The sequence below is a fragment of the Rutilus rutilus genome, assembly GCF_951802725.1.
Source record: "Rutilus rutilus genome assembly, chromosome: 1".
In the NCBI taxonomy this organism is placed as follows: Eukaryota; Metazoa; Chordata; class Actinopteri; order Cypriniformes; family Leuciscidae; genus Rutilus; species Rutilus rutilus.
In genome coordinates, this window is record NC_140209.1 from 74,901,463 (window position 1) to 74,912,098 (window position 10,636).

A 10,636-nucleotide genomic window follows, 5' to 3' on the forward strand; every position below is an offset into this window, starting at 1 on the left:
AGAAAACATGGAATTAATTTCCACTGTTATGCTGATGACACTCAATTATATATTTCATCACAACCAGATGAAAACACTAAATTATCTAAATTGACAGAGTGCGTTGACCTGTTAACCGTTGCCAGTTTTTTTTTTCTTTTTAGTTCAAAGTTACTATCAGATTTAATATTATACATTGAAAAACTATACATCATTAAAAAGATATAAGACTCAAGTTTCAGTATTTGACCACTATTGTATTCTGAAAAACTTATAGTGACAGTTATTTCTTAATTTGTGTCAGGAGTTATGAAATGAAAAATGAGTCGATACCTTTAATTTGAATTATGTGCGTCAGCCGTTTCATTCATAAAAACACTCCTGTGCTGTCGTCATGACAGCGATTCACAAAACAACGTCCCTCATGGCTTTTAGCTCAAAAATGTGCAGATTTGGAGAAATATTATATATTCTCATAGGTTTACATCAGATTTCTATAGACAGGAATCATTTTTATTGGATTTATACCCAAATGCGTCGATGTAATCATTATGAGTGCTTGGATACTCTGATACTGTGTTTTCAATTCATACCAGCAGCCTGAGGGTGCTATATGCACAATAATAGTCCATATATGGAACATGAAGAAGAGCCATTATCATGTGACATTCCAGGAAGTCCCGAACACACACAGCTAACAAGAGATCGCTGTAACATGCAGATACAGACGTTTTGAAGACAAACATGTTTGCAATGAAATTTGAGTTGCCTGTGTTCTCCAAGCCATGTCAGGTATTTTCATAATAATAGGTTGTATTTATAATGTAATGCAAATCTATATAGACTTTATCGTGGAGAATACTATACAATAATATATTTTCTGTCTGTTTTTTTTTTTTTTATCTGAAGCCAAATTAGATCACAGAATATTATTTAAAGATATAAAATACTGGATGACGTGTAATTTTCTGCTATTAAATTCAGATTAAACGGAGGCCCACAAAACCTCTTGCAATACAACTTTAATTTAGAAGGATGTCCTGTTACTTTATCCACTATAGTAAAAGACCTGGGTGTTATACTAGACCGCAACTTGTCTTTCGAAAATCATATTTCATATGTTACAAGAACAGCCTTCTTCCACCTTAGAAACATTGCTAAGCTACGTAACATGCTATCTGTTTCTGATGCAGAAAAGTTAGTTCATGCATTCATGACCTCGAGACTAGATTACTGTAATGCTTTATTAGCTGGTTGTCCTGCATCCTCAATAAACAAGCTACAATTGGTAAATGGTAAATAGACTGCATTTATATAGTCCTTTCACAGACCTATGGCCACCAAAGCGCTTTGCATATTGCCTCACATTCACCCATTCACTCACTCATTCACACACCAACGGCGGTGTCAGCCATGCAAGGCGCCATCCAGCTCGTCGGGAGCAGCTGAGTGTCTTTCTCATGGACACCTCGACACTTGGTCAGGTGGAACCGGGGATTGAACCACCAACCTTTCAGTTTGTAGACAACCTACATGAACCACTGAGCCACTGCCACCCCTACAGTTAGTCCAAAATGCAGCTGCTAGAGTTCTTACTAGGGCAAGAAAATGTGATCATATAACACCAATTCTATCATCTCTACACTGGTTACTTATTAAGTTCCGTATCAATTATAAAGTATTACTTCTGACCTATAAAGCCCTAAATGGTTTAGCTCCTGGGTATTTAACAGAACTTCTTTCGCCTTACAATCCATCTCGCTCTTTAACCCTCTGGGGTCTGAGATGTTTTAGTAATTGTGCAGTTAATTCTCATTTTCAGTTTTGGAATATGTATCCTCTCCCCAAATTTGTCACTAATTTAACACAATAAAAATGATTTAAAGAAAAGACTTATATTTACCTTTTAATAGTTTGTTTACATCTACCTTGTAAATATATTTTTTTATTTAAAAGATTACAATTACAACAACAATTCAAGTGTAATCTTTATTTGTAAAAACTAAAGTATACATTTTATCATACATATTTCAAAGTTAAGGATTTGATTGATTATTTGATTATTTTTGACAAAACATACTATATTTAACCCTCTGGGGACCAAGCTGTTTTTGGGGTCTTTGAGATGTTCTGACATGCTCTGACATTTGTGCTTTTTTCAGTTATTTATAAACATGTTAATGGCTAAGGTGTAAATTCACTCTATATAGCACAAACAGGGCTACCATAATATGCGAGCAACGTGTATGTAGATGTTTGTATTTTTGAGAGAATAATGTTTATGCGTGGTTATTGAAAAAATAAAAATGAAAGTTTCTGAATTAAGTTAATTAGTTTAACTTAATAAGTTTAATTAAAACACATTAAATATGTGTCCACAAGACTTTTGACTAATGGATGTTGTCGCTTCTAGTTCTGACTTCAAAATTATGTGAAAATAGTCTTGCTTTATCGTTCACATCAAATATCAAAGATTTTACGTTTTGTACTTTTTGCGGATGATACTAATTTTTTTGTATCGGGGAAAAACTTAAAAATATTAATGAAAACTATTGAACAAGTATTGGTCCTACTTCAGAAATGGTTTAATAAAAATAAACTGTCGTTAAACTTAAGTAAAACACTATTTATGTTGTTTACAAATCAAAAATGCCCTGATAACGTTCGTTTGACTTTAAATGGAATAATTATTGAGAGAGTGTCAGAATTGAGGTTTTTAGGAGTACTCATTGATGAAAAATGTAACTGGAAGTCACACATAGCTTATGTAAGAAATACAATTTGTAAAAACATTGCCTGTTTGAGTAAAGTAAAGTTTATGTTAAATTACAAGGCAATGAGAATCCTACATTGTTCCTTTATTTTGCCATATTTTATGTATTGTTTGGAGGTATGGGGTAATTCTTATTTCACTAATTTAATGCCCTTATTTATTTAGCAAAAAAGGGCTATAAGAATAATTAATGGAGTTGCTCCAAGAGAACATACAGGACTGTTTCTGAGGTCAGGACTACTCAAACTGAAGGACTTGGTTTCTTTACAAACTTTATTAGTTGTTTATAAAGCAAAACACTGCCTGTTACCACATGGACTGCAAACCCTTTTTACTGTAAATAGTGAGAAAAGCAGAAGAAATAATGACTTTAAACAACCTTTTGCTGGAAATACCCTCAAACAAATGTGTTTCAGTTTCTGGTGTGAAAAGATGGAATTTTCTAGAAAATGATCTAAAATGTTGTTCAAATATTCTTCAATTTAAATATAAGTATGAACAGAAGATACTTAACTTGTACAAAGATGAATGTGAAAATTGATAAAACTATAACAACAATGATGGTCTCGTCGTTGTTTTCGTTGCCAGAGTTGTCATAATTGCATCGTTGTTTTTGTTTGTTTAGTGTTGTATAAGCAGAATTAATAATACAAATAAAAAATGTAAAAAAAAATTAAATTGAAAGTAGATTACATCTGGTCTGGGCTATTTTGTTATTTTTTGGCATGTCGGTGAGGCCATCTAATTTGTAACTTTCTTAATATAAGAAGGAGGAGTTTATAAGATTTGATTCTTCTTCATCCTCCTGTTCTTCTTGTCATGGAATGTATTTTTGTTGTGTTTGTTGGATTGTTGTTGTTGGTATTTCGTGTTGCATTTCCATGAAAAGAGAATACATAAATAAATTAAATTAAATAATAACACTAAAACAAGTTATCGCGAGAACAGATTTAGATCAGGCGCGTACTAATGGGGTCCTAAGCTCTGACTCACCTCTTCAATCGGACTCAATTGTTCACCACACCGGATCAGGGAACGTACCCGCCGTATCGCCAACCGTCAGCGGTCCAAAGCTCCCAGGTATGTGTGTGGACAGAGAGTTTGGCTCTCCACACGCAATTTACTCCTTCAGACGCCCGCTCGGAAATTGGCTGCTCGTTTTATTGGGGCTTATGCCATCACTAAAATGATCAGTCCGGCAGCTGTGCGGCTCGGGTAGCCACATTCCCTCAAGCGCGTCCATCCTGTTTTCCATGTCTCGTGCATTAAACCTGCTGTCCACTCCCCTCCCTCTCCCCCTCCCACTCGACCCCGGGGACGGGGCCATCAGGATCAGTGCTCGTCGTTTCCAGTGTCACTTTCTGACAGCAACTACCTGTGTCACCCTGCCTGGTCCTTCTGAGTTTCTTTATCCTGTTCTGCGTCCACCTAGACCAGCGGTTTTATGGGTCGCTCTAAACCCTGGGTCGCAACACACCCTTAAAGGGCACCTATTATGACTCTTTTCACAAGATGTAAAATAAGTCTCTGATGTCCCCAGAGTGTGTATGTGAAATTTTAGCTCAAAATACCCAACAGATAATAATGCAAATGAGCTGCTGCTGTCCGCACAGGGGGCGGAGCCTCACGAGCTCGCGCTCAGAGCCAGGACAATCTCATCTGATAATATCAGTACAGAAACTCTCAGTTGCGGTGTTCATTTCGACCAGGAGTCGGACAATAATGCCCACAGAGCCAGAGATTATTTGCTGTATAGAGATAAAACAGGTAGAAAAGTAGAAATATCACAGATTCTTTTTTTATATTTCTTTTTTCTGTATGACCATAAATGATGGAGTAATTTAAGTTTAAAGTGCTACAATGTGGAGAAAATCCAGCAAAACGCGCCGGCGCGTTTGCCGACCTCAGAGGGTTAATGACAACAAAGCAGATAATTTAAGGAAAATGGACTTGCATTTAAAAAAAATAAAAATAAATTGTTTTCATAAAATCATAGTCCATAGGCCTATATAAAATAAACACTCAAAATATGGCTATTTAAATAATGAACAGAGTAATGAAATGAAAGAAAACAACTGTGCGACAGTATGCTGCGGAGTGTGAGGCGCGGCGCTCCACAAACAAGCTGAAGGAAAGGAAACCGAGATGTTTGTTTTCTTTGTTCACGTTGCAGTTTTGAATGATGTCCTGTATGAACAAAATGACAGAGTATGTTTATGTTTCTCCTGTTCGATTACGCCTGCGAATTTCAGTGCCATCTCTTCAATTACATTCATTTCATTAATTTCATTCATGACAATTTTACCCATCTCTGTGTTTTCCCTTCAGTTTTCATAGAGCCAAGTCCCATGTGCACCCCAACTGTTCCCCCTTTCTGCCAGCAGCTATGCTACTTCTTTTAGCTAACACCCCAGCTGACCCTCCTAATCACCCCAACCAATCAATAATCATCTTGATCCACAGGTCCATCATTGTGTAGCTGCCATTGCAGAATGACCTGTTCATCATCTATATTTTGTTGAATCTTGCTGTGCTCATTAACGACAGTAACTAAAGCAACTAGAAGGAAAATGTATCTAAATGATCATATACCAAAAATTATAATCCCAATCCACTAAATACTGGGAGCTGGGTTTCTCCCAAGGTTTTTTCCTCCGTTTTGTCACCTCCATTCTAGATCACCTGGGTCTCATGCCACTGTCACTTCTGGCCTGCTTAATCAGGGACACCTAATATTCAACAACATCATTATTCTGACTGTAGGCTACGACATCACTGTTTTCTCCAAAACTGCTTTATAGATGAAATTAACTAGTTTAAGAAGTGATATTTACAATGGAACTGAATCAACACTGAACTGACTTTAGCTGAACAACAGCCGAAATACATTATTGTCCTGCTATCGCTGTAAAGCTGCGTTGAAACACTCTGTATTTCTGTATTTTTCTCTGTATGAGGGCAGTATTCAACAAAATATCATATTTACATCTTTACACCACAAGAGGGCAGTATTCACCAAAATATCATATTTACATCTTTACACCACAAGAGGGCAGTATTCACCAAAATATCATATTTACATCTTTACACCACAAGAGGGCAGTATTCACCAAAATATCATATTTACATCTTTACACCACAAGAGGTCAGTATTCACCAAAATATCATATGTACATCTTTACACCACAAGAGGTCAGTATTCACCAAAATATCATATGTACATCTTTACACCACAAGAGGGCAGTATTCACCAAAATATCATATTTACATCTTTACACCACAAGAGGGCAGTATTCACCAAAATATCATATGTACATCTTTACACCACAAGAGGGCAGTATTCACCAAAATATCATATGTACATCTTTACACCACAAGAGGGCAGTATTCACCAAAATATCATATTTACATCTTTACACCACAAGAGGGCAGTATTCACCAAAATATCATATGTAAATCTTTACACCACAAGAGGGCAGTATTCACCAAAATAACATATGTACATCTTTACACCACACGAGGGCAGTATTCACCAAAATATCATATTTACATCTTTACACCACAAGAGGGCAGTATTCACCAAAATAACATATGTACATCTTTACACCACACGAGGGCAGTATTCACCAAAATATCATATTTACATCTTTACACCACAAGAGGGCAGTATTCACCAAAATATCATATTTACATCTTTACACCACAAGAGGGCAGTATTCACCAAAATATCATATTTACATCTTAACACCACAAGAGGGCAGTATTCACCAAAATATCATATTTACATCTTAACACCACAAGAGGGCAGTATTCACCAAAATATCATATTTACATCTTTACACCACACAAGGGCAGTATTCACCAAAATATCATATTTACATCTTTACACCACAAGAGGGCAGTATTCACCAAAATATCATATGTACATCTTTACACCACAAGAGGGCAGTATTCACCAAAATATCATATTTACATCTTAACACCACAAGAGGGCAGTATTCACCAAAATATCATATTTACATCTTTACACCACACAAGGGCAGTATTCACCAAAATATCATATTTACATCTTTACACCACAAGAGGGCAGTATTCACCAAAATATCATATGTACATCTTTACACCACAAGAGGGCAGTATTCACCAAAATATCATATTTACATCTTAACACCACAAGAGGGCAGTATTCACCAAAATATCATATTTACATCTTAACACCACAAGAGGGCAGTATTCACCAAAATATTATATTTACATCTTTACACCACACAAGGGCAGTATTCACCAAAATATCATATTTACATCTTTACACCACACAAGGGCAGTATTCACCAAAATATCATATTTACATCTTTACACCACAAGAGGGCAGTATTCACCAAAATATCATATGTACATCTTTACACCACAAGAGGGCAGTATTCACCAAAATATTATATTTACATCTTTACACCACACAAGGGCAGTATTCACCAAAATATCATATTTACATCTTTACACCACAAGAGGGCAGTATTCACCAAAATATCATATTTACATCTTTACACCACAAGAGGGCAGTATTCACCAAAATATCATATTTACATCTTTACACCACAAGAGGGCAGTATTCACCAAAATATCATATTTACATCTTTACACCACAAGAGGGCAGTATTCACCAAAATATCATATGTACATCTTTACACCACAAGAGGGCAGTATTCACCAAAATATTATATTTACATCTTTACACCACACAAGGGCAGTATTCACCAAAATATCATATTTACATCTTTACACCACAAGAGGGCAGTATTCACCAAAATATCATATTTACATCTTTACACCACAAGAGGGCAGTATTCACCAAAATATCATATTTACATCTTTACACCACAAGAGGGCAGTATTCACCAAAATAACATATTTACATCTTAACACCACAAGAGGGCAGTATTCACCAAAATATCATATGTACATCTTTACACCACAAGAGGGCAGTATTCACCAAAATATCATATTTACATCTTTACACCACACAAGGGCAGTATTCACCAAAATATCATATTTACATCTTTACACCACAAGAGGGCAGTATTCACCAAAATATCATATGTACATCTTTACACCACAAGAGGGCAGTATTCACCAAAATATTATATTTACATCTTTACACCACACAAGGGCAGTATTCACCAAAATATCATATTTACATCTTTACACCACAAGAGGGCAGTATTCACCAAAATATCATATTTACATCTTTACACCACAAGAGGGCAGTATTCACCAAAATATCATATTTACATCTTTACACCACAAGAGGGCAGTATTCATCAAAATATCATATTTACATCTTAACACCACAAGAGGGCAGTATTCACCAAAATATCATATTTACATCTTTACACCACAAGAGGGCAGTATTCACCAAAATATCATATGTACATCTTTACACCACAAGAGGCCAGTATTCACCAAAATATTATATTTACATCTTTACACCACACAAGGGCAGTATTCACCAAAATATCATATTTACATCTTTACACCACACAAGGGCAGTATTCACCAAAATATCATATTTACATCTTTACACCACACAAGGGCAGTATTCACCAAAATATCATATTTACATCTTTACACCACAAGAGGGCAGTATTCACCAAAATATCATATTTACATCTTTACACCACACAAGGGCAGTATTCACCAAAATATCATATTTACATCTTTACACCACAAGAGGGCAGTATTCACCAAAATATCATATGTACATCTTTACACCACAAGAGGGCAGTATTCACCAAAATATTATATTTACATCTTTACACCACACAAGGGCAGTATTCACCAAAATATCATATTTACATCTTTACACCACAAGAGGGCAGTATTCACCAAAATATCATATTTACATCTTTACACCACAAGAGGGCAGTATTCACCAAAATATCATATTTACATCTTTACACCACAAGAGGGCAGTATTCACCAAAATATCATATTTACATCTTAACACCACAAGAGGGCAGTATTCACCAAAATATCATATTTACATCTTAACACCACAAGAGGGCAGTATTTACCAAAATATCATATTTACATCTTTACACCACAAGAGGGCAGTATTCACCAAAATATCATATGTACATCTTTACACCACAAGAGGCCAGTATTCACCAAAATATTATATTTACATCTTTACACCACACAAGGGCAGTATTCACCAAAATATCATATTTACATCTTTACACCACACAAGGGCAGTATTCACCAAAATATCATATTTACATCTTTACACCACAAGAGGGCAGTATTCACCAAAATATCATATTTACATCTTTACACCACAAGAGGGCAGTATTCACCAAAATATCATATTTACATCTTTACACCACAAGAGGGCAGTATTCACCAAAATATCATATTTACATCTTTACACCACATAAGGGCAGTATTCACCAAAATATCATATTTACATCTTTACACCACACAAGGGCAGTATTCACCAAAATATCATATTTACATCTTTACACCACAAGAGGGCAGTATTCACCAAAATATCATATGTACATCTTTACACCACAAGAGGGCAGTATTCACCAAAATATCATATTTACATCTTTACACCACAAGAGGGCAGTATTCACCAAAATATCATATTTACATCTTTACACCACAAGAGGGCAGTATTCCCCAAAATATCATATTTACATCTTTACACCACAAGAGGGCAGTATTCACCAAAATATCATATTTACATCTTTACACCACAAGAGGGCAGTATTCACCAAAATATCATATTTACATCTTAACACCACAAGAGGGCAGTATTCACCAAAATATCATATTTACATCTTAACACCACAAGAGGGCAGTATTCACCAAAATATCATATTTACATCTTTACACCACAAGAGGGCAGTATTCACCAAAATATCATATGTACATCTTTACACCACAAGAGGCCAGTATTCACCAAAATATTATATTTACATCTTTACACCACACAAGGGCAGTATTCACCAAAATATCATATTTACATCTTTACACCACACAAGGGCAGTATTCACCAAAATATCATATTTACATCTTTACACCACAAGAGGGCAGTATTCACCAAAATATCATATTTACATCTTTACACCACATAAGGGCAGTATTCACCAAAATATCATATGTACATCTTTACACCACATAAGGGCAGTATTCACCAAAATATCATATTTACATCTTCACACCACACGAGGGCAGTATTCACCAAAATATCATATGTACATCTTTACACCACAAGAGGGCAGTATTCACCAAAATATCATATTTACATCTTTACACCACAAGAGGGCAGTATTCACCAAAATATCATATTTACATCTTTACACCACATAAGGGCAGTATTCACCAAAATATCATATTTACATCTTTACACCACATAAGGGCAGTATTCACCAAAATATCATATTTACATCTTTACACCACACAAGGGCAGTATTCACCAAAATATCATATTTACATCTTTACACCACAAGAGGGCAGTATTCACCAAAATATCATATGTACATCTTTACACCACAAGAGGGCAGTATTCACCAAAATATCATATTTACATCTTTACACCACAAGAGGGCAGTATTCACCAAAATATCATATGTACATCTTTACACCACAAGAGGGCAGTATTCACCAAAATATCATATTTACATCTTTACACCACAAGAGGGCAGTATTCCCCAAAATATCATATTTACATCTTTACACCACAAGAGGGCAGTATTCCCCAAAATATCATATGTACATCTTTACACCACAAGAGGGCAGTATTCACCAAAATATCATATTTACATCTTTACACCACATAAGGGCAGTATTCACCAAAATATCATATGTACATCTTTACAC